Below are 25559 nucleotides of genomic sequence, written 5' to 3'. Positions count from 1 at the left end.
CACAATTGTCACTGGCAACGTATTGAGGAGATTGCGCAGCTGCCGGTCGTGTTCAAAGACAATAGGCTTGGTTTGCATCTGCATTTATGTTCAAGAAAGCATTTCCATATTTTTGTCCATACAGTACAACAGCAGCTGTGAATGCAAATGTTGTCTGTAATTACCGTTGCTGGAAACAACACGTCCCAGTTGTATGACAATTAGTTGTGACGTCTACCCCACAGGTGAGCTTGGACACAATTCATTACTTTCTTGTGTTGGATAGGTCTGTTCCAGAGTGAAAGCACAAGTTAGTCCTCTGTGTTACTAAGCAGCAGCAGCACTCCGTCTTCAGGTCACAAATAGCCCACCGGGACCATCCGACCGCCGTCTCATCCTCAGATGAGGATGCGGATAGGAGGCGCGTGTGGTCAGCACACCGCTCTCCCGGTCGTTATGATGGTTTTCTTTGACCGGAGCCGCTACTGTTCGGTCGAGTAGCTCCTCAATTGGCATCACGAGGCTGAGTGGACGCCGAAAAATGGCAACAGCGCATGGCGACCCGGATGGTCACCCAACCAAGTGACGACCACGCCCGACAGCGGTTAACTTCGGTAATATGACGGCAACCGGTGTATCCACTGCGGCAAGGCCGTTGCCTGTGTTACTAAGCCTGTCGGAATTTCGAGCCTACCCCTTTGGTTAGAAGATTTCCATTAAATGAAACAAGTGGCAGTTTATTAATTTGTCTGACGAAAGTGTTCCGATGCACTAGTGCGCATTAATGTCAGGAATTGTAACTGAAGCGACGGCACCACACACGAGATACTCATAAGGTTTTAATTATCACGACGAAAAAATAAATTTACGTAATTAAGTTTTTGCTTGTGGGCAGGTACATATGTGCAGCCCTGGTACGCACTGAAAACCGCGCATCAGAACACCGTAGGACGCGGCCAAGAGGAGCAAAATAGAAATGGCGCAGACTCCTCTAGGGGCGTGCTAGCGTACTGTGGCACAGAGATTCCAGTGTGTACTACGGCTGCAGGCATTTTCCTGAAAACAATAATTAATTACGTAATCTTTTTTACCGAGATCTGAATTAAAACTTTATGACTACATCTCGTAGAAATAAAAGACACAGTAGGCTGTAGTTAAACGTAACGTCAATATCCATGCGGCTGGGGTTATAACAACCCAAGGCTGTCTCGTTTTTCTAAACTAAATCGTTCGATGCTGGATTCTTGGTAGATGAATCATCCGATGCCACTTTTGATCAAATTCTCACGATGTTCAATATTTTGTTGTGTAACTCAGTTTTCCATTACAATCGTCCTGGTTTGTTATTTCACAGCACATTTTATAAATTATAGAAACATTTTAGTATGATTGATACAAAAGAATATATTGACTTCAGAAAGGTAATCATCGTGACATTTACCACAATCAGTTTAAAAAAAATGAACAAAACAATATTGTATAAAATACAAATATATTTTTATACAACAAAGTATTACATGAAATATGAATTTAATAGATGTTGTCGAAAATGGAGAGAACATTTATTTTACTGAAAATATTCTTATACATACGTCTCCGACTTGTGAACTCTTTTGTTATTCGCGTCTTTACTGCAAGTAGTTAGTTGGAAGTTGGTTTTGAAAAGATAAAGGAGGTCGGACAATTTGTTAATTAATGATTGTCATAAGCCCTTAAGACCAAGAGCCAATTTATATGGAACTGTATTTGAAATTGATGTCAAACATTACTGATTTTGAACAAAGAGCTCGTAATAAACTGGCGATGTTAAAATGGCATTACTGTTCTCAGTCATTTCGAGACGAAGACCCGAACCCCCTTCCCCAGCACCTACCTCCACAGGTTCCGTGGGTCACAATGTGAAGATTTGTTGTTGACTCTCGACCGGAAATAGATGGCTCGCGTTTTGCAATAGATGTAGATCAAACCTTGAAGAAGTTGGGTCTACTCCTGGACGACAGTAGCCATTACAAAAGATAAGTTCAAAATGGCTCTGAGCACTGTACGACTTAACTTCTGGGGTCATCAGTCGCCTAGAACTTAGGGCTACTTAAACCTAACTAACTTAAGGACATCACACACATCCATGCCCGAGGTAGGATTCGAACCTGTGACCGTAGCACCCCCGCGACCGTAGCAGTCGCTCGGTTCCAGACTGTAACGCCTAGAACCGCACGGCCACTCCGGCCGGCCAAAAGATAAGTACTGACAAACATATAACAGCCATATGACAGTATTATTAAATTGTATCTTTAATTATTCATATCTGTACCCTGTTCCTCTATAAAATACTTATCACAAAGTTAAAAGGTCAGTGAAGTACTGTTCGATGTTTGCAAGACTGAAACAAAAGCTTCTCCCTGAACACGAGATCCATCGGCAAACGGAGACACCATTCGTGCTGAAATTTTGTGGGAATACATTAATAAAATACGCTGTAATGATCTACATTACCCTCGTAAAGTATGCTTCCATTTGCCACGAAATCCATCAGTATCGTTCTAGACCACACTGCCGCAAAGGCGGTATCGTTGGTTTTGTGGTCACTTTTATGTATAGCCAGAGCCGAAAGGCATCCCACGACATTACAAAATGAGAAATACGATTACAACCCCTCTCATGGCTACATTAATATTAGAATCTACGACCTTCATTAGGGAATTGTCATCTGTAAGGGTAACGCTACTCAGGTTAGTAATAACCGGACATCACCCATTGGTATTTTTTGTGATCTCTCAAAGGCCTTTGATTGTGTAAATCATGGAATTCTTTTAGATAAGCTAAATCATTATGGTTTGAGTGGGGCAGTGCACAAATGGTTTAATTCATACTTAACTGGAAGAATGCAGAAAGTTGAAATAAGTGGTTCGTGTAATGTTAAAACAGCTGATTCCTCAAACTGGGGTGCTATCAAGCACGGGGTCCCACAGGGTTCGGTCTTAGGTCCTTTACTGTTCTTGATATACATTAATGACTTACCATTCCACATTGATGAAGATGCAAAGTTAGTTCTTTTTGCTGATGATACAAGTATAGTAATAACATCCAAAAACCAAGAACTAAGTGATGTAATTGTAAATGATGTTTTTCACAAAATTATTAAGTGGTTCTCAGCAAACGGACTCTCTTTAAATTTTGATAAAACACAGTATATACAGTTCCGTACAGTAAATGGCAAAACTCCAGTAATAAATATAGAATTTGAACAGAAGTCTGTAGCTAAGGTAGAATTTTCAAAATTTTTAGGTGTGTCCATTGATGAGAGGTTAAACTGGAAGCAACACATTGATGGTCTGCTGAAACGTCTGAGTTCAGCTACGTATGCTATTAGGGTTATTGCAAATTTTGGTGATAAGAATCTCAGTAAATTAGCTTACTATGCCTACTTTCATTCACTGCTTTCGTATGGCATCATATTCTGGGGTAATTCATCGTTGAGTAGAAAAGTATTCATTGCACAAAAACGTGTAATCAGAATAATTGCTGGAGCCCACCCACGGTCATCCTGCAGACATCTATTTAAGGATCTAGGGATCCTCACAGTAACCTCACAGTATATATATTCCCTTATGAAATTTGTTGATAATAATCCAACCCAATTCAAAAGTAATAGCAGTGTGCATACCTATAACACCAGGAGAAAGGATGATCTTCACTATGCAGGGTTAAATCTGACTTTGGCACAGAAAGGGGTAAATTATGCTGCCACAAAAGTCTTTGGGCACCTACCAAACAGCATCAAAAGCCTGACAGATAGCCAACTAACATTTAAAAATAAATTAAAAGAATTTCTAGATGACAACTCCTTCTACTCATTGGCTGAATTTTTAGATATAAAGTAAGTAAAAAAAAAAAAAAAACTTAATCATTAGTGTCATGCAATATTTTGTGTAATGTAATTTCTTGTACTGACATCTTTTATTAACCTGACACGTTCCACATCATTACGAAGTGTCGTATTCATGATCTATGGAACAAGTATTAATCTAATCTAATCTAATCTAGTAAGAAGAGTCCTACCTATATGCATATTGCAGCAACTATCTCCACAGGTTCCGTGGGTCACAATGTGAAGATTTGTTGTTGACTCTCGACCGGAAATAAATGGCTCGCGTTTTGCAATAGAAAACGTCCGTACCATTAATATTTACCGGTTAGTATGGAAATTCCGAAGGAAAGTAACTTCTCCGAGGAGCATCGGCGCTTCAAATGAAATTCCTATCCTTTCCACTCTGTTTAATTGACTGAACCTAAGACACACATATGATCGTATTTGATACGTATCAGAAATATATATGTCCGAAAATAATGTGCATATTACGATACCGCAGTCAAGACTCAGAATTTAATTCACTACCGTATAATGAAGAAAGCAAAAATGATTAGCAAATAGAATAAAAGTCATAAAATTAAATAACCGGTAGCTACGTTTCTTTCCTGCCTCACTTGCGTCCAAATTCCACTCTTGTGGATGTACATAATGCGGTAAGCATCAACAGTAATCACATACATCAGCTGCATCTGGTCATACGTTATTCTGTGGTACAGTAACCACAGCCTATCATTTGAGAAAGCTTAGAAGTTCGTGTAAGTGATGAAACTGTAATAACTGCTCAACGAGTTATGTCCGCGCTACGTGCGTACGAGTAGGTAGCTCATAAATACAACGAGGGGCATTTAAAGTCCATAAGCTCCTGAAGTACATATTTACTACGTGCCACAGAATCATATGAGCAAAGTCTTAGTCATAACAGTTTACTACAAAGAGTTTGAAAGATAGTGGATTGATTACATGCCCTTCGAGAATAAGCTAGATACGAAAATTTCACGAACTGGGTAAGAAAACTGTTTAAACACTGAAAACTGTACGTCAGAATATTTCTATAGCACGGCATTGGAGGCAAGGGCAGCAGTGTGCGCATTAGTGGCATCATCTGCATAACCTTTCACTTTATTATTAAACTGCATCTGGTTTTTTTAAATCGTGAATACAATTTTTATATTTGATTTTTATTATTAAAAACAAAAATGGTGCTGAGGCAGTCAACTGCTATTCATTACCTTTCCACTGGACTGTCTCGCGCGAAGCATATTACCTAACTATTACCTGCCGAGTTATAATATAGAAGATATTTGCGACGAAGTTTCCACGTACAGGCACTTGTAAAATGAACGTGGAATCTGGCTTTATTAATTAACACCTGAAAAACATTTCTGTGATACAAACTGACACGGAGGCCAGAACACGCCATCACCCCTCCCTCCACCCACGCGTCCACGCATTAAAATTGACGAAATTCCTGCTGAAAGAAGTTCCGATAAAAACTTACCACATTCCTCACTGAAACAACTTCTCTTGCAAATGCCAATTAATATGCAGATCCTTTATTTCTGACCGCAGTTTTTTGTCTGGCGTTTCTCACACACGCAATACACGCTTTAAAACTTCTGGAGTGCTGTAGCAAATAGCATATGTCTGAAAAAACATTTTTGCGTTTTTCACCGAGAGCTGGAGCGTGTTTGTGAAATTGTTACGTGCTCGGAAAGAAGCTAGGGTAATAAAACAATCAACTTCCAGCAGTTAACATGTATAAAACCAAAAATCAGGCACATGGTTCATTTTCATCTTACTCGAAGGCAAAATTACGTTCCTATTGCCAGAGTAGACACAGAGGTACCATCTCTATAAACACATAAGACATTATTTTGTGAATGCCAGAGATAGAAGGAAGAGTGTAGTTCTGTTTCCTCTGTGAACTTGAAACAATTTTTATCTGATTAAAAATATGAGGACAGGTATTAGTGGACATTAATTTGGGGTGTGTCCGCCCTTCACCCATATGAGGCTTGAACTCTGCCGGAATGTCTGTGGCGAATGACAGTCGATTCTTCCTCAAGAGTTCAAAACCAGGGAGGTAGTGCTGGTGGAAGTTAAGTTTGGAACGAAGTAGAATCATTCCAGAGGTGTTGCAATGGGTTCTGATCGGGACTCGGGGCAAACAAATCAATTTCAGGAATGTTATTGTCCACAAACCATTGACTACTTTGTGGCACGGTGCAGCTTTATGACAGGGTGCATTGTCGTGCTGATACAAATTGCCTTCGTCTCCGAACTGCTCCTCTACTGTATACAGTACACAATGCGGTAAAATGTATTAATATCCTTCAGCATTTAACGTTTTTTTAAGCGCAATAAGGTGACCACACCCTAACCACGAAAAACACCCAACCATACCATAACACAACCTACTGCAGGAGTAGTCCTCAGGCGGCCTGAGCGAGGTATGTCAACGACAGTTCCGGTCTCTTTGTATCTCCTACATGTCCGAACAACGTCGTTTTGGTTCACTGCGAGACGTCTGGACACTTCCCTTGTTGAGAGCCCTTCCTCGCACAAAGTAACAATACGGACGCGATCGAACCACGGTATTGACCGTCTACGAATGGTTGAACTGCAGACAACACGAGCCGTGTACCTCCTTCCTGGTGGAATGACTGGAACTGATCGGCTGTCGGACTCTCTCCGTCTAATAGGCGCTGCTCATTCATGTCTGTTTACATCTTTGAGTGGGTTTAGTGACATCGCTGAACAGTCAAAGGGACTGTGTCTGTGATACAATATCCACAGTCAACGTTTATCTTCAGGAATTCTGGGAACCGGGGTGATGCAAAACTTTTTTCATTTGTGTATTTACAACCATCCTCTGCAATGCTTGAGGATGCCGGTCCGTCAGCCCATAAGGCCTGCCTGATGTTGTTTTAGCTATGGTTGTTCCTTCGCGTTTCCATTTCACACTCACAGAACCAGCAGTCGACCTGGACCGCAGAGTAACAAGGGTTTAAATATCCCAGATGCATTTGTTACTGGCTTGACTTCCAAATACTAGTCCACGTTCGAAGTCATTGAGGTCTCCTGAAGCACCCATCTTATTAGTGCAGTTTCTTTATCGACAATACAGTACTTGTCGCCTCCCTTTATACTGACGGTTCTGCCTCTCGTGTCATCTTGCGATCAATTCCGCAGTACATATGGGGTCCGAATATTTTGGGTCAGATAGTGTATATCTCTCAAATTGGTACCATAATCGGTAAGGTAGCATTCATTTTCTGCAAATTTCATAGGAGAGTATTTGCCAGGGCCTAAATACTGTGTCCTTAAATCTGTTGGTTAAAAAGCAATCGACATGGCGTAGTGGTTAAGGCGGTGGAAACTCCTTCAAATAGACGGTGGATAAAATCTCCATCCAGATTTTGATGTTGTTGAATTCCCAAATTCATTTACGTCAATGGCTCAGATTCTTCCTTTAATGTTCAGACGGGTAATTCCGCTACATTATTTTCTGCCGCGTGGCTTAGCCGCGCGGTGTCAGGCGCCTTGCCACCATCACCGTGGCTCTCCCCGTCGGAGGTTCGAGTCTTCCGTCGGGCATGGGTGTGTTTGTTGTCCTTAGTGTAAGTTAGTTTAAGTAAGATTAAGTAGTGTCTAAGTCCAGGGACCGATGACCTCAGCAATTTGGTCCCATAGGAAGTCACCACAAGTTTCCAAATTTCCATTATCTTCTGGTCCAGGGCTCTCGCCCAGTCAGGCACGACCACACCGTCGACGTGACTTTGAAAGTTAATCTTCTTCATCTGCAAAACCATGTTTGTCCCCTCTATAAAGTAAATTTACGTAATACGACCCACTTACATTACATGTTTGTCCCTTCTATAAAGTAAATTTACGTGATACGACCCACTTACATTACTAGGCAGTTGAATAATATTTTAATTAAATTATTAATAAGAACGGTAACGGTAATATTTTAAATGGTCGAAACACCGGTGGTAAATATTACGTTTTTTGACAGGAGACCTTACGTTTTCTGTGTGTTGTAACCATCTGAGGATGTGAATGGTAAATTGCAACTGAAAGTGACAAGATCACTTATTCCACGACGAAGGAGACACAAAAATTCTCCATGTATAGTTAAGGCTTCATTGCCAGCTAGTACGAAGCGACGTCCCGTAGAATCTACGATACCTGACTCGTCCTCGGAAAGAGCAGGGTTCATTTCCCCGATCGACCGTCTTGATTTAGGCTTTCAATCTTTTCCCTGATCACTTCTTGGTAAAGGCTGGTTACGTGCTTCAACAGCTCCACCTATTATTCTCTCCCCCCCCCCCCCCCCCCATTTTAAGTAAAAGCGCGTCTTCCATCTCGATGCTGGGCAGATTTTAACGTGTGTTCTTCTCTGCGAGACAGCAAGCCTTACCACATCTGTCCAAGGAAGGGTCCGCTTAGAGGGAATGCGATCTGTGCGCCCGGCAAAAGCACGTTGTAGGCTGCCCGCCAAACAGCTTCGCTTCCTGGACGGCCTCGTGCGCTCTGTCAGTTTTTTACAGCAGCACACTGTTAAATCACGGCCAACACAAAGGCTTTTTTTCAGGCCTTAGTAGCAACACATGGTGACGTACCTTACGACTGCACAGTGCATTGGCCTAACAGAGGCGAATTTCTCGAACTGTTCTTGCGATTCGGAAAGGAAGCGCTGTGTTTATGGAAATGAAAGCGGAAATTTAACCATATCTGAATAGCGACAATTGGAAGAGGGCGCTGGCTTTCTCACTTACATTACTAGGCAGTTGAATAATTTACATATACGCCGGATGTTGAGAAGTATGCAGATATCGATTAGGGGACATTAACATGCGGTGTCTCCACCCTTCGCCTTTATGACGTTTTGAACTCTGCTGGGAACACTTTCAATGTGGTGTCTGAATGCTTGTGGCAGAACGGCGGCGATTATTCCTCAAGAACCAAAACTAGAGAAGATAGTGATGCTGGACGCTGAGGTCTTGGGCGAATACAATGTTCTATCTCACCCAAAAGATACCGGGCTTGGATGTGTTTGATGTCCTTAGGTTAGTTAGGTTTAAGTAGTTTCTAAGTCTAGGGGACTGATGACCTCAGATGATAAGTCCCATAGTGCTCAGAGCCATTTGAATCATTTGAACCTATGGTGAAGTTTGCATCAACATCATGTTGCGTACAGCTTTATTGTGTTATGATCCCACGCTGAACAGCTGTCTTCTACTTGTGGCAGCGCAGAGATAGACACCTAATAAATCACTCAAATATCTTACCATAGTTATGACCTGTGTAGTCCTTCTGTCGGAAACATTTTTCTTACTAGTCGTTTGGCCACAGAAATCGCCATGTAATAGAGGTAAAAGTCGACATGCATTCAATAGATCGGGCGCTGTGTGGGAGATCATATGGCTTTGTAAACAGTGCAGTCTGCCAATATTCCTCGAAGGGTCAGTTCACTTTCAGACCGTGCGCGCGTTGCCATTTTCAAAGTGGTTCAGATGGCTCTGAGCACTATGCGTCTTAAATTCTGAGGTCATCAGTCCCCTAGAACATAGAACTACTTAAACCTAACTAACCTAAGGACATCACGCACATCCATGCCCGAGGCAGGATTCGAACCTGCGACCGTAACGGTCGTGCGGTTCCAGACTATAGCGCCTAGAACCGATCGGCCACTCTGGCCGTTGCCACTTTAAAGCAACAAAATTTGCCAGCACAGGAAAGTACTCGCTGAACTGGCATAGACGGCTGCGACATCAATCGAACATTCAATCAGCACCGCCACTTAAAAACAATGAATATCTGTATCGTACTGTTAACTAGCGGTTAACGACTCAAACTAATTGTCACTAACTTCTTTACTACACAGGTCTTTGTATGTTGTCTTATAAAATGAATGTAATCAATTCAGTAGCAGCAGTTGTGGCTGAAAGTTATCATTCACTCAATTTGTGATGGCTGTGAATCCTATTGCAACAAACATATTGGTTGTTTTATTGCTAGCATATTGTTGATTTGTTTATGTAACTTTGATAACGATGCTGCTTCTGTTGATAATGGTGATTATTACTTCAAAGAGATTAAACATCTATGATCATCAGTCTCATATTTACCCCTCACGATGGAATATGTGTACCCTATCTGTTTGTGTGTAGCGTAAATCCCATGTGCAAGCGTGACAACGTTTACTAAATGTTCGCGTAGCGTGTATCTGAGGCTGGCCATGGGCACTAGCCCGTTATTTACCTAGTGGGATGTGGGAAACCGCCTAAAAATTACATCCAGGCTGGCCGGCTCACCAGTCCTCGTCGTTCTGCGAGGTAGATTCAATTATGATCTGGCTCGCCTATCCATGTCCCCAAAGCGACACGTTAGAGTACACGGCTATCCGGGTGGGTCTTTTAGTGCTATTTTCCCTTGAATAACGTAGCAGTACATATACCAGACGATGGTGGCGACTTGAACAGTTTTTCTTCTCAGTCTGTCATAACGACTTTGCCACAAGAGACGTAGTGTTTGTCCTATTCAGTAGTCTGCAACCAGTGGGCGCAGGCTCCACACGTATAATCTGTCAGCCTAAATCACTGAAGAACCTACATTTTTGACGGTAGAGTTCACTCCAGTTCAACTGTAGGAGATAGTGGATACGATGTAGAAACTGATTTAAAGACTACACTTAAAGTGAAAGAGGACTTCCAAACTTAAGTAGTACATTATTATGACAGGCCAGGTAACTCTTGTTGTATGCTGAACTACTCTTCAGAGTGACGCAGATAAATGACTCTGTTATTCAACATACTCATCCAGTCTCTTTAAACAACAGTCGGAACGTTCTGTCAATCGTCCAGTTCCTCGACGACAGAAATCCGCTCCTTTGTCACGGAGCCATTTGAAAACCGCTGTGTGGACGACGTCCTCGCTAGAAACTCTCTTTCCTCCAGATGTTTTTTCAGTTTGCAGAAGAGATGGAATCCGCATGGCACAAGATCTGCACTGTATGACCGATACTTCCAGGCTTCCGATCGAAAACGCTGAAGCAAAGCGTGTGTTGGGCGCCCCGTTTAGGATGTTGCATTATCTTGCAGGAGAACAACGCTTTTGCTTAATTTTCTGCGATTACTGCCAATCAGTTCATTGATTGGCTGGACATTGTCGTATATGGATGATGCCAATGGTGTTCTTTCCCGATCAACATCACCCACTTCAGTGCGGAGTTGGTCTAATTGTTTGCACCATGTGACTACTGCTGGACGCGATATTGCATATGGGCCATATACTGCCAGAGTTTTGAAACGTTAAAATCCATCCTTTTTAGGGTACCGTACCTCAGTGTATAAAAACGGAACCCTTGTAGAATCACAATTCATTTTATATTCTCACGTTCGCAGATGCTGAAAGGCATGATGTTAAGAAGAATTCCGCTAACAGCTGGTAAAACTGTTGTTTATTGAAACACAACCGCTTTCGAGGTCTACAGCCGCATTATCATGTGCAACCTACATGGCAAAGAGCAAAGTACAGTGTCATCACATTTTGTGGATACTGAAATTAATAAAGGAACAACGTTAAAAGGTCATAGGCATACCCACAACTCCAGCCAAAATTTACTGTTCAATGAATTTGCTAATACTATGGCGAACGAAAGGCAAGGAAGACGTGCTCCATTCATGTATGACTAATTGCTTACTGGTGAAACTTGCGGTCACAGAGCCATGTTAGAAAATTTACCTGTATCTAAGAAGAAAAGAGAAAAAATTAACATTTTAATATATAAAATAAATATCTAATTTTGTTTAGGTCCATACCATCTCCTCCAAAAATGTGGAAACCGAAGAGCTTGCAATAGAAGAGATGTGTTTCAAAATATCAGTGATGTACAAATGTTCATAGCTCTTAAGGTAGGGAGACCGGGTAACATTTACTCGAATTTTTTTTAGATTTTATTATTATTACTTTGTGTATATAGTCGGAAATCAACATTACATTCAAAAGGGCAAAATAATTTTATACAAGCTCAAATCGATTGCGTAAACGTCCCCGGGTACGGGGCAAATTTACGCACACAAGGGGACTCGTTTACGAATATCGTAGAACACAACAAAGAGTAAACAAAACACAATAGTGAAATTTTCTTAATATCATTTATTGCCAGGAACACTTCGTTACACCAATTTACATGATAAAATACAAGAATTTTATTACGTTTTTTCATAAAAATAAGAAGACGCCCATCTTTTGCAACTGAAATTTCAGTTACAAAAGACGGTTGTGTTCTTATCATTAAAATAAAACATAATTGAAGTTAGCAATTGCGGAAAATGGATGCAAATATTAACAATGTTGCAAAACTTTTAGTGGCTGTAAACAAAGAATTTGCCGAACTTCCGCCTGTTAGCGTAATAAGGCCCACATAGAAGTCTGAATGATAATTAAAGGCCTATTCTTCATCATTGTCTGAGTTGCTATTTATACACACGAAAAATGTGTTTCCTGTGTCACTATTTTCCTGAGCCCAACTTTTACATCTAAGGCACTAGACCCATTCTTGATTTCTTTTTGACTGGTTGTATCGTTTCAAGCAGTAAATAGAAAGTCTATTTCCATCTTCTTTATAAAACTGCTGATGATTATAAGAGAAAGTAAAGTGAATTGAAAGGGACATTCGTTGAGACGGCAGTGCTTGCTAACAGACAACTTGCAAGCACTAGTTTGCGAGAGGATATTGAGAGGAGGGAGGAGATACAAGACGATAGACGAGATCAAGGGAACCGGAAATTACGCGCACCTGCAGAGGATGGCAGAAGACAGGAGAGTTACTATGTGGAAACCTGCCTTTGGGCCGAACACTAATGGTGTGAGAAGTAGGCCCATCTACGTCTTTCTTCATTGCTTTTAGCAATTTTTCCCCTTCTCAGTCCTTGCTCTCATAGAATTAAATCCTTCTGTTTGATATTCTTTATTTTCAAACGGCTGTTTTAGCAATTTCTACTTTTTATTCTCTTTGCCTTCCTTTTTAATACTGCGTTTCCAACTGCTGTTGTCTTAAAGTATCCTTGACTGGGATATTAGTTAGGATGGCAACGCAAAATAGTGCGTAAACGTGTTCCAACAATACTGTGACTGTGTAAACGTGCCCATCGCCATATTCGAATTAGTTTCTAAACTACAGTAGTAACTTTGAGGCTTTCAGATTATACAAATGTACCTTGCAAAGTAGAATTACCTCCTGTAAACAGACATATATTTATTCATTCTCAATTCAAAAATATCCTCCCTCGGAGCGGCAGTATTTGAGGAACAAAATTTGCTCTCCTTGCACAAAAACGCACATATGTTCTTCGCGCTACGACGTTCATTCAACTGGTGCCACGAAGTTTGTGAGAGCCATCGGTAGATGACAGCACTAATCTTCCACTGTCTCGGTAGCGCTGTACAAGAATGATTCCCGAGAAGACTAAACATGCCCCGTGCGTTAAACTGCCTCGGTCCCACCTATGCGATTTAGAGCCCGTGTTTTACGGGATATTTTTCTTGTTTTGATCCATACTACACCTTCTGAAAGTTGTCTACCCTGCAGTCTTAACAACAGTACTGGTATATGTATTCCACTGTATTCAGAAATATTTTCGTTCATAACTTTCAACTCGGTCGTTTCGGAACTCCTTGCTCAAACTGATACATTTACCCTTCTCGATCATCCCTGAAAGTTTGTAACATCATCTCGGAATCACCGTGTATGACAGAGAACTTTGGTGTGATAACATCATCGAAGTCAGACAAGGGATGATGAAGCTGTGCAAGATGTTAGCCATAGTGATCAAATCAATTTTTTTTTCTTTCTTTCTTTTTTATCTCAGTAGGGACTGTAGCATGAATTACGTCGAAATGCGATATTTTACAAGTAATAAATCCCAATAACTGCAATGTAATATTTATCTGTTTCTGTCTAGATACTTCTGCACAACAAGCTTGCCTGTTCAGACTTAAAATGCCTTTTTCAAGTGCACCTGTGGGTGTTGTGAATAACAAATCATATTTACATCTTATTTACGACCATAATGTGTTTTTATATATCACATTTCTACTTAAGTCTACAAGTAATTGACAATCATATGGTATCCAAGGGCCATCTGTGAGCTTTCTGCTGTGGAATATTATTTTTTGACAGCTATCTGACTGTTGGGATCTTTAGATGCTATATATTAATATATTTTCGATGTATCTGTGGGAGTCAGAGATGCTATGTCCGCCCCTGGTAGCTGAGTGGTCAGCGCGAAGGAATGTCATACCTAACGGCCCGGGTTCGATTCGCGGCTGGGTCGGAGATTTTCTCCGCTCAGGGTCTGGGTGTTGTGTTGTTCTTATCACCATCATTTCATCCCCCATCGACACGCAAGTCGCTGAAATGGCGTCAGCTCGAAAGACTTGCACCAGGCGAACGGTCTACCCGACGGGAGGCCCTAGCCACACGGCATTTCCAGAGATACTATATCTTTATAGATTTTTTATCTTTGGGACTCAGAGATGGTATATTTTTTTGCAAAGATATAATACGTTAAATTTTTATTGTATTTTGTTATCTGTGATTTCATATGTTCATTCGTCCTCGTGGTCGAGCATTTAAATAACATTTTCTAAGTAGGACTTGTATTTCAGGTAAGTTTGTTCACTGAGTAAGTCGTTTGGGAAATTTTTCGTATGAGTGTATATCTCCAATTCTTCCAAAATATCCATAGTACGTTCTTTAGATATTTTGCGTAAAATATGTACAGTGTTTTCAATGTGTTCTGCTTCGTAGTTTTCGTTTTTAAGATGCAGGTAGAACGTTAACTGCCGGCCGCTGTGACCGAGCAGTTCTAGGCGCTTCAGTCCGGAACCGTGCGACCGTTACGGTCACAGGTTCGAATCCTGCCTCGGGCATAGATGTGTGTGAGGTCCTTAGGTTAGTTAGGTTTAAGTAGTTCTAAGTTCTAGGGGACCGATGACCTCAGATGTTAAGTCCCATAGCTCCCAAAGCCATTTGAATCATTTTTAGAACGTTAACTGATTGCTTTCACATGGTGTCGTTTCTTCTTTGAATCTAATGTTGATGTTTCTTCCAGTTTGTCCGATGTTGAATTTCGTATAGTTTTCACAAGAAATTTTGTAGACTTCTGGTTCAAAAATTCTGGGAATTTCGGTTTTTCTGATCGAATTCTGTTTTCAGATTATTGGTAGTGCGAAAGTCTAACTTTACATTTGTCTTACGTAAAAGTCCGTTCATTTTATTCGTTATCTGGCTTCGATAATTTTTTAGCTCATGCGTTATTTTGGTTTTAGTTGTAGATTATTTTTTCGGTGTTATACCCATATGTATGTTTGCATTTTAGGTTTTGTATCTTGGTTGTACATTCTGGGCACTGCATTTGGGTGGAAACTAATTTTCTATACTGTGTATTTTAGTGTTGTAATAAACACCACAACGCAGTTGGCAGCTCACGCTCCAAGACTAGCGCTAGGAGGTACTTCCTGAAAGGAAAATAGTGGTCAACCCGATACTAGGAGAAGCAGTTACTGGACGGTGGGAATGCCAGGGCGGAAGAAAACAGGAAGCGGGAGGCAACTTGCCACAGCAGCCGCCGCCGCTAAAGAGGGGCTACGTAAAAGTAGTTACGCAAATTGATGGTGTGAGCACTAGTCTTCCAGGGCAAGTGTAGCATTTGAGCTTTTTGAGGGCGGCCTCTGCAAATTAAATGCTTCCTGCTGTTGTACCGCGATGCTTCCCGATCCCGGTAGGAAGGCGGGTAATTGGGCTTTTACCGCAGCAACGTGTCGCTTCCTCTGTGCCACGGAGGGCAGGAAGCAATTCGCCCGCTGCAGCTGGCGGGAGCCGGCGTTGACGCATCAACGGGAGTGCGAGGCGGTCTGCATGCCGCTTTTAGATCGCCTCCACTTGGACGTGTCACCGCCGAGTAAATCACTCCGCAAGGACGTCTACAGCGCCGTGAAATGCCAGCAGCCTCCCTAGCCGATCAATGAAATATTTCCACGGCGAGGAGCTGCCGTTCCTGCCACGTCTATATCGGTTCGCTGTTGAACGAGCAGCCGGGGAAGGTCTATTAGTATCGTTCCCTGTAATTTCTTTTCTTTTTTTTCCCTTTCGTCTTCGTCGATGACGCTATTGTTAGCATGGTCTTGCTAACAACAACGACAATGATGAAGACGGGTTTAGATTCCCGTGAATAAAAACTAAATTTTTCCCACCTTTGACAAGAAGTCTTTTAGATCTGCGTCTATCTTTAGGACTGAATGGAATTACACTCATCTTCTTTAATCATATGATTTTTATCAACGTCTTATTATGCATTTTGGAATATCCCCATCATCAGAACTGTGGTACAAATATCGGGTGATGAAAAAGTCAGTATAAATCTGAAAACTTAATACACCACGGAATAATTTAGATAGAGAGGTAAAAATTGACACACACGCTTGGAATGACATGAGGTTTTAATAGAACCAAAACAACACCCCATATTGCTAGACGAGCGTCGTTTGGAGATGATCGTGTGCTCAGCCGCCACTTTCGTAATGCGTGGCCTCCCAGGACCCCAGACCTCAGTCCGTGCGATTATTGGCTTTGGGGTTACCTGAAGACGCAAGTGTATCGTGATCGACCGACATCTCTAGGGATGCTGAAAGACAACATCCGACGCCAATGCCTCACCATAACTCCGGACATGCATTACAGTGCTGTTCGCAACATTATTCCTCGACTACAGCTATTGTTGAGGAATGATGGTGGACATATTGAGAATTTCCCGTGAAGAACATCATCTTTGCTTTGCCTTACTTTGTTTTGCTAATTATTGCTATTCCGATCAGATGAAGCGCCATCTGTCGGACATTTTTTGAACTTTTGTATTTTTTGGTTCTAATGAAACCCCATGTCATTCCAAGCATGTGTGTCAATTTGTACCTCTCTATCTACATTATTCAGTGATTTATTAAGTCTTCAAATTTATACCGACTTTTTGATCACCCAGTATATAACATACGACAAAAATAAAATTATATGTACACACTTGAACAACGCAGTGAAACTGACACACGTGCCTGTTCAAAACCATACGCAATCTACATCGCCTCGTACTACCTTCTGGCACACCATCAGTAACCAAACTGACACAAACAGTACAAAGTGGTAGAAAGTAAACAACTTCTCCAGAGGTGGCGTTTGTAACAGTATGCTTATGATAATAAAAGAAAGGCTTAATCAAAACGCCTTGCCCACTTCCTATCCCCATTTCTCTAAAATTATGTTCGTGTTCTTTTATTATTTTACTGTTACATGCTATTGTCTTTTTATAATCTGTGTATAGAACTGTTACTAATTTTGGTACGTTGAGTAACACTACTTTGAATGTTGTGTCATATCCTATCTTTAAATCTAGTAACGTGTAAAATAACGATTGCAGTTTTCACAGTTGCTTCTTGTATTATATAAAAATTTATATTATTTTATAAACATAATTTTATGTTACGTCACTTAAATAATAAGTTCGATCACCTTGTCATAAAACAGTTTATCGTCTCATCATTATATACATAATATCATCGGAAGTTCACTGAGGCTTTTTGCAGATGATGGTGTGGTGTATCGAGAGGTTGCAACAATGGAAAATTGTACTGAAATGCAGGAGGATCTGCAGCGAATTGACGCATGGTGCACGGAATGGCAATTGAATCTCAATGTAGCGAAGTGTAATGTGATGCGAATACATAGAAAGATAGGTCCCTTATCATTTAGCTACAAAATAGCAGGTCAGCAACTGGAAGCAGTTAATTCCATAAATTATCTGGGAGTACGCATTAGGAGTGATTTAAAATGGAATGATCATATAAAGTTGATCGTCGGTAAAGCAGATGCCAGACTGAGATTCATTGGAAGAATCCTAAGGAAATGCAATCCGACAACAAAGGAAGTAGGTTACAGTACGCTTGTTCGCCCAATGCTTGAATACTGCTCAGCAGTGTGGGATCCGCACCAGGTAGGGTTGATAGAAGAGATAGAGAAGATCCAACGGAGAGCAGCGCGCTTCGTTACAGGATCATTTAGTAATTGCGAAAGCGTTACGGAGATGATAGATAAACTCCAGTGGAAGACACTGCAGGAGAGACGCTCAGTAGCTCGGTACGGGCTTTTGTTGAAGTTTCGAGAACATACCTTCACCGAAGAGTCAAGCAGTATATTGCTCCCTCCTACGTATATCTCGCGAAGAGACCATGAGGATAAAATCAGAGAGATTAGAGCCCACACAGAAGCATACCGACAATCCTTCTTTCCACGTACAATACGAGACTGGAATAGAAGGGAGAACCGATAGAGGTACTCAGGGTACCCTCCGCCACACACCATCAGGTGGCTTGCGGAGTACGGATGTAGATGTAGATGTAGATGAATATACATATGATATAACAGTTGCAAAACTTGATTTAAAGTCGTCTTTGACGCCGGCTGGTGTGGCCGAGCGGTTCTAGGCGCTTCAGTCTGGAACCGTTCGACCGCTACGGTCGCAGGTTCGAATCCTGCCTCGGGCATGGGTGTGTGTGATGTCCTTAGATTAGTTAGGTTTACGTAGTTCTAAGTTCTACGCGACTGATGACCTCAAATGTTAAGTCCCATAGTGCTCAGAGCCTTTTGAGCCATTTTTCATCTTCGGCATAGCAAAAAACATTCATACTTAACACTAAATAAGTGTATCTGGAGATGGGGATGTAAAATATGAGCTATAGGTTACCGGCTCAGTTTGCCATAAACAAAGTAGAAACTTACCTCTAAGAAATTACCTCCAAGTGATGCGTAAATTGTAAATTGCAAGTCTATATAAATATAAAGATTTACACCTAATTTTACGGATGTTCACATGGTAATATAGCAGAATATTTCGCAATTAAGAATACAGAGATGTTCCTGAAATTTACTGAGCAATCTTTAAATGAAATAGTCTTCAGCAAATTTATAGGATCATGATTTTAAAAAGACTGCAAATTAGCCTTTCTACGCACGTGGAAACTATCGCAGTGACCCCAGTGACAAGGGGCTTGTGTGTGTCGGACATTAGGAAATTATAACATTTAAGTCTTGACAATGTAGTTGTACAAAACATGATGTCTGTCTTTCTGTTTGTCACTTACACCGATACACAACTAGCAAACATACTTACAGGGAAGCCGCGCCTACTCGCCACTACCAATTTCGTTGAAATCTAAGGTACCTGCGGGACGTGGCCAGGAATGGAAGTGTCGTCAGAACTTGGAGCTCGGAATGGCCAAGAGTTTAGAAAAAAAAATAATAGCATTTTTGGCGCGTGTCTGGCGAGACACGTGTAATTTAAGCCACCGTCGTTTCCAGGCAGTGGTTGGCGTGGCGGGAAGAGTACAGATCGGTAATCCGAGGGTCGTGAAGTCGATTCCCTACGTCGAAACTTCTTTTGTTTTCCTTTATTTTCAGTTTTTAGGTTACTTATACTGCAAGTAAACAGAAAGAATGTTCAATTCGTTGTATTTATTAATATTTTCTTAAAACACATGAAAAAGAGAGGAAAAAGAAATTTAGTATTGCACATAAAGGTCAGGGAAGGAATTTTAAGGTGTACACAAGAACTCCGTATGTAAAATCAGATTCTTTTACTATTTTACAGCTGATGATTTACACGTGTTGGCGTAATGTTCATCATAAAAACAAGGGAACCTATTGTTCGCGTACACCTGCTGAGGGCTGTTATAAGTCAAAATGAAGCTAATAGAGGTTCTGTACGCCGTAATTACAATTCCTTCTTAGAAAGTTATTTCCTGAGTCCTCGTGGTCGCTGTAAATGCAATCCTGCTTTGTAAATATTTTGCTATCACGTATTTTCTTTTGTCTTTCCTTTTCATGTCTTTTATGAAGCTATTTGTAAATACATTACATTCAGCATTAATTCGCTTAATTTACAGTATATGTAACATAAAAACAGAAAATAAAGAAAAGAAAAAAGGAGTTTCAGTGTAGGGAATCGAAACCTCACCATCCTGGCGGAGGTTCGAGTCCTCCCTCGGGCATAGGTGTGTGTCTGTTTGTCCTTAGGATAATTTAGGTTAAGCAGTATGTAAGCTTAGGAACTGATGACCTTCACAGTTAAGTCCCATAAGATTTCACACATCTTTGAACATTTTCGGAACCTCACCGCAACCCTCGGATCACCATTTTTCATTCTCTCAGCTTCGCCAACCATTTCCTGATAACTAAAATAAATGGCTCAAGTGTTGCCCGAGCCACGCCAGAAATACTTCTTTTTTTCCTAAACTCTCTTCTGGCCAAGCCCTGCTTTTACTATAAATTCGGACAAAATGCGTGATGAGGAGTAGGCACTGCACCCTTGCTAGTTGCGCTGTTGTCATATTTTATTGTTACTCAGTATAATCGGAGGAAGAGTGTTAATCGCAAATACTTTAATTGCGTGGCTTTTTATTTTACACGCTGCGAGAAGAGACATTTGTCCGAGCGGACATCTCGATTTTTGGAAATTTATTGTGAGCAGTATGTTTAAACTTTACACAATTCTGGTAACTGATCTGCATGTCAGCACTATTCTTAAGGCACCTACAAGACTGTATGTTTCAAACAGACAACGGATTTAATGTTCTGTCAGTTATATAGTTACGACTGTGCTGTGATAAAACAGTCAAAGGCAAACTGTAGATAGTGATGCATTGAATATAACCAAGAATGGTTGGTGTTGTGACACCGCTGTTAGTACTGCGACTTCTTTCAGATTCACTTTAGCAGAAGGCAGTGGTCAACTCGCGTGACGCTATAACCGGAAGCCTGAATATTCCCTCAGTGCCGAAGCACAGCTCTATTTTAACAACTCTCTTCAAATAACTCAAGTAAGAGGACAAAGACGTCCTTTGTCGAAACAAAGCACGTGATACACGTTCCACGATACCTCGAGAGACAAATCGTTGTTTTTTTATTTATTAATTTTTTACGTTACTTGCGAGGTATGAAGTTAGGCCAATAGCAAAATCGATAGAGACAAACAAATTACCGACCGAGATGGTGCAGTGGTAAGTCGTAGGACTTGTACTATGAGGGATGGCGGTTCGGATCTCCCATAGCTATCTACATTTAGGTTTTCCATGATAGCCCTAAAGCAAATGGTTGAAATGGCTCTGAGCACTATGGGACTCAACATCTATGGTCATCAGTCCCCTAGAACTTAGAACTACTTAAACCTAACTAACTTAAGGACATCACACACATCCATGCCCGAGGCAGGATTCGAACCTGCGACCGTAGCGGTTCCAGACTGATGCCCCTAGAACCGCACGGCTACACACGCCGGCTAGTCCTAAATCAGTTAAGGGAAATGATAAGATGGTTTTTCCCATCCTTCTACTGTCAGGCCTAGAGCCCCGTCTCTAATGACGTCGTCGTTGACGGGACGTTAAATACAGACTTTCCTTTCTACATCCCGTCCTTCCTCCCTCGTAAGTTACATTCTAACGTGTGTTGAAGTAGAAAATCACTTTACCGCGCAAAAACACTGTGGCACAGTAGGTGTTAAGAAGATTAATTGATAGAGAAGCACGTAAGCAGTCATATAATATTTCTGCACACAACCATAGTGAAGTCTCTATGCGTGACTGTGTTAATCAGTTAAAGCAAATAAAAACAAAATACTAAAATTTAATGTCTATCAGGGAGTGTTTCTAACTGGTTCATGGTCAACTAAACGCCCTTTTCAAGCAGAAGGCTAAAATGTCATTGCTTGATGATTGCCATGTCCCTCTCGAAACTGTAAGCAACAACACTCCACCGCGTTCCTGGTACTGACTACCATTCCCGGTGGAGTTCCTTTTCTCTCAGATACTGCAACTGTTGCACTCGACTTATGTTGTACACGTTGGTACCTTAACCTTAATAATAAATAGGTCAGTTTACATCTGTATGTACAACTCTCACAAAAAGTTAATTACATTGTTTTTAAAAACTTCCTGCCAGATTAAAACTGTTTGTCGGACCAAGACTCGAACACGGGACCTTTCTCTTTCTAGGGCAAGTGCTCTACCAATTAATCTAGCGGCAAGTTTCATATCAGCGCACACTCCGTTGCAGAATGAAAATTCACTCGGCTAACATTTCTCAGGCTGTGGTTAAGCCATGTCTCCGCAGTATCCTTTCTTCCAGGAGCGTTAGTCCCATAATTTTGCTGGAGAACTTCTGTAAAGTTTGAAAGTTAGGAGATGAGGAAATAGGGATATTAGGACGGGTCATGAGTTCCGCTTGGGTAGTTCTGTTATTAGAACACTCGCCCGCGAAATGCAAAGCTCCCGATTTCGAATTTTGGTCTGGAACATAGTTTTAATCTGTCTGGAAGTTTCATATCACCGGAAACACTTATTTTAGTTTACGTGTACTGCAGCCTGTCAGCTCCTAAGCTACGGGTATTGTTTTTTACATCCATCGCATACATTTTTGTAAGCGGTAGATATGATACAAAAATGGGGAGAGTGGCATCAGAATCTCGCAGCAGCGGTAGGTATCCCGTGTGCTGTGATTCACTAATTGAACTGTCGCAAACAGTCCACTCCACGTATATTGTGACGACGCTGTCCAATGTACACTGAAGAGCCAAAGAAACTGGTACACCTGCTTAATATCGTATAGGGTCCCCGCGAGCACGCAGAAGCGCCGCAGCACGACGTGGCGTGAGCTCGACTAATTTCCGAAGTAGTGCTGGCACCATGAATCCTGCAGGACTGTCCATAAATCCTTAAGAGTACGAGAGGGTGGAGATCTCTTCTGAATAACATGTTGCAAGGCATCACAGATATGCTCAACAATGTTCATGTCTGAGAAGTCTGGTGGCCAGCGGAAGTGTTTAAACTCAGAAGAGTGTTCCTTGAGCCACTCTGTAGCAGTTCTGGACGTGTGTGGTGTCGCATTGTCCTGTTGGAATTGCCTGAGTCCGTCGGAATGCACAATGGACATGAAAGGATGAAGGTGACCAGACAGGATGGTTACGTATGTGTCACCTGTCAGAGTCGTATCTAGACGTATCAGAGGCAACTGCACACGCCCCTTACTATTATAGAGCCTCCACCAACTTGAACAGTCCCCTGCTGACATGCAGGGCCCATGGTTTAATGAGGTAGTCTCCACACCCTTACGCGTCTATCCGCTCAATACAATTTGAAACGAGACTCGTCAGACCAGGCTACCTGTTTCCAGTCATCAACAGTCCAATGTCAGTGTCGATGAGTGCAGGCGAGGCGTAAAGCTTTGTATCGTGCAGTCGTCAAGGGTATACGAATGGGCCTTCGGCTCCGAAAGCCTATAGCGATGATGCTTCGTTGAACGGTTCGCACGCTGACGTTGTTAATAGCCCAGCATTTAACTCTGCAGCAATTTGCGGAAGAGTTGCACTTCTGTCACGCTGAACGATTCTCTTCAGGCATCGTAGGTCCCGTTCTTGTAGAATCTTTTTCCGGCCGCAGCGATTTGGAGATTTGATGTTTGACCGGATTATTGATATTCACGGTAGACTCGTGAAATGCTCGTACAGGAAAATCCCCACCTCATCGCTACCTCAGAGATGCTGTGTCCCTTCGCTCGTGCGCAGGTTGTAGCACCACGTTCGAACTCACATCTTGATAACTTGCCATTGTAGCAGCTGTAACCGATCGAAGAACTGCGCCAGACCCGTGTTGTCCTATATGGCGTTGATGTCCGGAGCACTGTATTCTGCCTGTTTTCATATCTCTGTTTTGGAATAGGCATGCCTATACCAGTTTCTTTGGCGCTTCAGTGTATCACTGAGTCTTGCAATGACTCAGCGGCGAGGTGCTGACATTACACGGAATGAAGACGATTCAGCACTAGAAGCAAGTTTGAATATTGACTTTTCAAAATAATGTATGAGGCAATGGTCAAAATACAGGTACGTTGTCGGGGGAAGGGGGTAATCATCCATCAAGCGTTCATGCATTAGAATCTGCATGGTATCATGCATATTATATTGGAGTAGGCTTAGAATTTTGCGGCAAGTGCAAGTAATCTAACAGTTGAAATACTTTCCTGCTGCTCTTATGTTAACTGTGGGACTCAATAGTCAAAATACAGGTACGTTGAGGGGGGAAGGGGGGGGGGGGGGTAATCATCCATCAAGCGTTCATGCATTAGAATCTGCATGGTATCATGCATATTATCTTGGGGTAGGCTTAGAATTTTGCGGCAAGCGCAGGTAATCTAGTAGTTGAAATACTTTCCTACTGCTCTTATGTCAACATGTATCAAATTCTGAGTGACAGCTTTTAAAAAATTTTACGCATGTAGACTAAAATGGCGCGTGACAATTTGTACCAAGGCCAGGGATCGAATCTTGGTCTCGTGCTTACTAGACAACTTCTCGAATCACTCTGAATGCTTCACACCTCGATCCAAATACTGACTGCTGCCCCAGTCTCGTTTAAATCCCACCTTGCGCACCCACAGACTATGAAAAAGCTTGAATATTAGCAGCCTTTAAATGAAAAATTGTGACAATGGATGGGGAAGATATTCTCTTTAGTGATTGCAAACTTCATAGACTCACTTTCTTCAATAAAGTGCGGCTATTCATGGCCTTAAATAATAATTAATGCTCGTTTGATTTCCTGTTCAACAATTCTGGCAAAGACTCGTAGTGTCTTCGGCGGCAACCTTGTGCAGAAGCTATGAATCATCTTTTCCTATAACCTACACAGAAGTAATTACTTTTACTTTCATAGACCGCCTGGAGTCCGCACGTGTGCTAATACTGCACTTACGATGGAGAGTGTATGATAGTCTTTGAGTTGTCATGAGTAGAGGCGAAAAACAAAAAGTTTCCTAAAAGAATATGACCATGTTTGCAGGTTCTACTCATTCATCCATTCCTCACTGTTCCGCACGATTTGTGAATCGCCGAAATATTTTGGACCATAATATTCGATCAATCAAATAAAAAATCGAACATACTTTTGGGAATAATTAACAAAAATATATTCTGGAAGATGCAGTACACTTTGCCCTACACCTTCGATGTGATTTCCTTCATAATTGTATCACATTAATTACCTAAGGCTAACATGAATCGAAAAGTAACAGCGGCTGTCGACAATGCCTAGACTATCTAATGCTCAAACGTCGGCTGTCTAGTTGAAGCTCTTGAACAGAAGTAATTCCGCTAGTCCGCGCGACGCGGTAAAATTGTTATTCATTTTCCGCAAGGGAACGAAATATCAATTCACAAATAACAAAAATGCGCGATACATCGCAAAGTGTAAGGTGTCTTTCTTATGATATTGGCAGACAGCTTGTCACTTCCTTTGTCACCTCGTCATTCACATGGTTAAAATATAATCTGACACCTTATATCTTTCCTAGTGCTTTACCGTTTAGTGGCGCAGTTGCATCGCATAGCTCCACATGGATCGGAAGCTATGTCGCTCTGTTTGGAGAATTTACTGGGTCGTGTACCTGTGAACTTTACACAGTGTGTTATATGTTAAGCGCTTCGTATATTACATACAATATTTGAAGGTAACTCGGGAAAGAGCGCTGTGTTTATTTAAGTGCGTTTAGGAATCCACACAAAATTGTATCCACACTGATCGATTTGACACCCTGTCGCTTGCTGAT

The 25559-nt window shown here is 41.5% G+C and overlaps 1 protein-coding gene across 1 annotated transcript in view; it reads left to right on the top strand.

Annotated features, from left to right (window-relative positions):
* LOC126299622 (plexin-B) overlaps positions 1 to 25559 on the top strand; it is a 1140690-nt gene that overhangs the window by 733005 nt on the left and 382126 nt on the right. The gene's annotated exons all lie outside the window — the stretch shown is intronic.

This window comes from Schistocerca gregaria, chromosome X (assembly GCF_023897955.1).
Source record: "Schistocerca gregaria isolate iqSchGreg1 chromosome X, iqSchGreg1.2, whole genome shotgun sequence".
Taxonomy (NCBI): Eukaryota; Metazoa; Arthropoda; class Insecta; order Orthoptera; family Acrididae; genus Schistocerca; species Schistocerca gregaria.
This window is presented reverse-complemented; position numbering and strand designations above follow the sequence as displayed.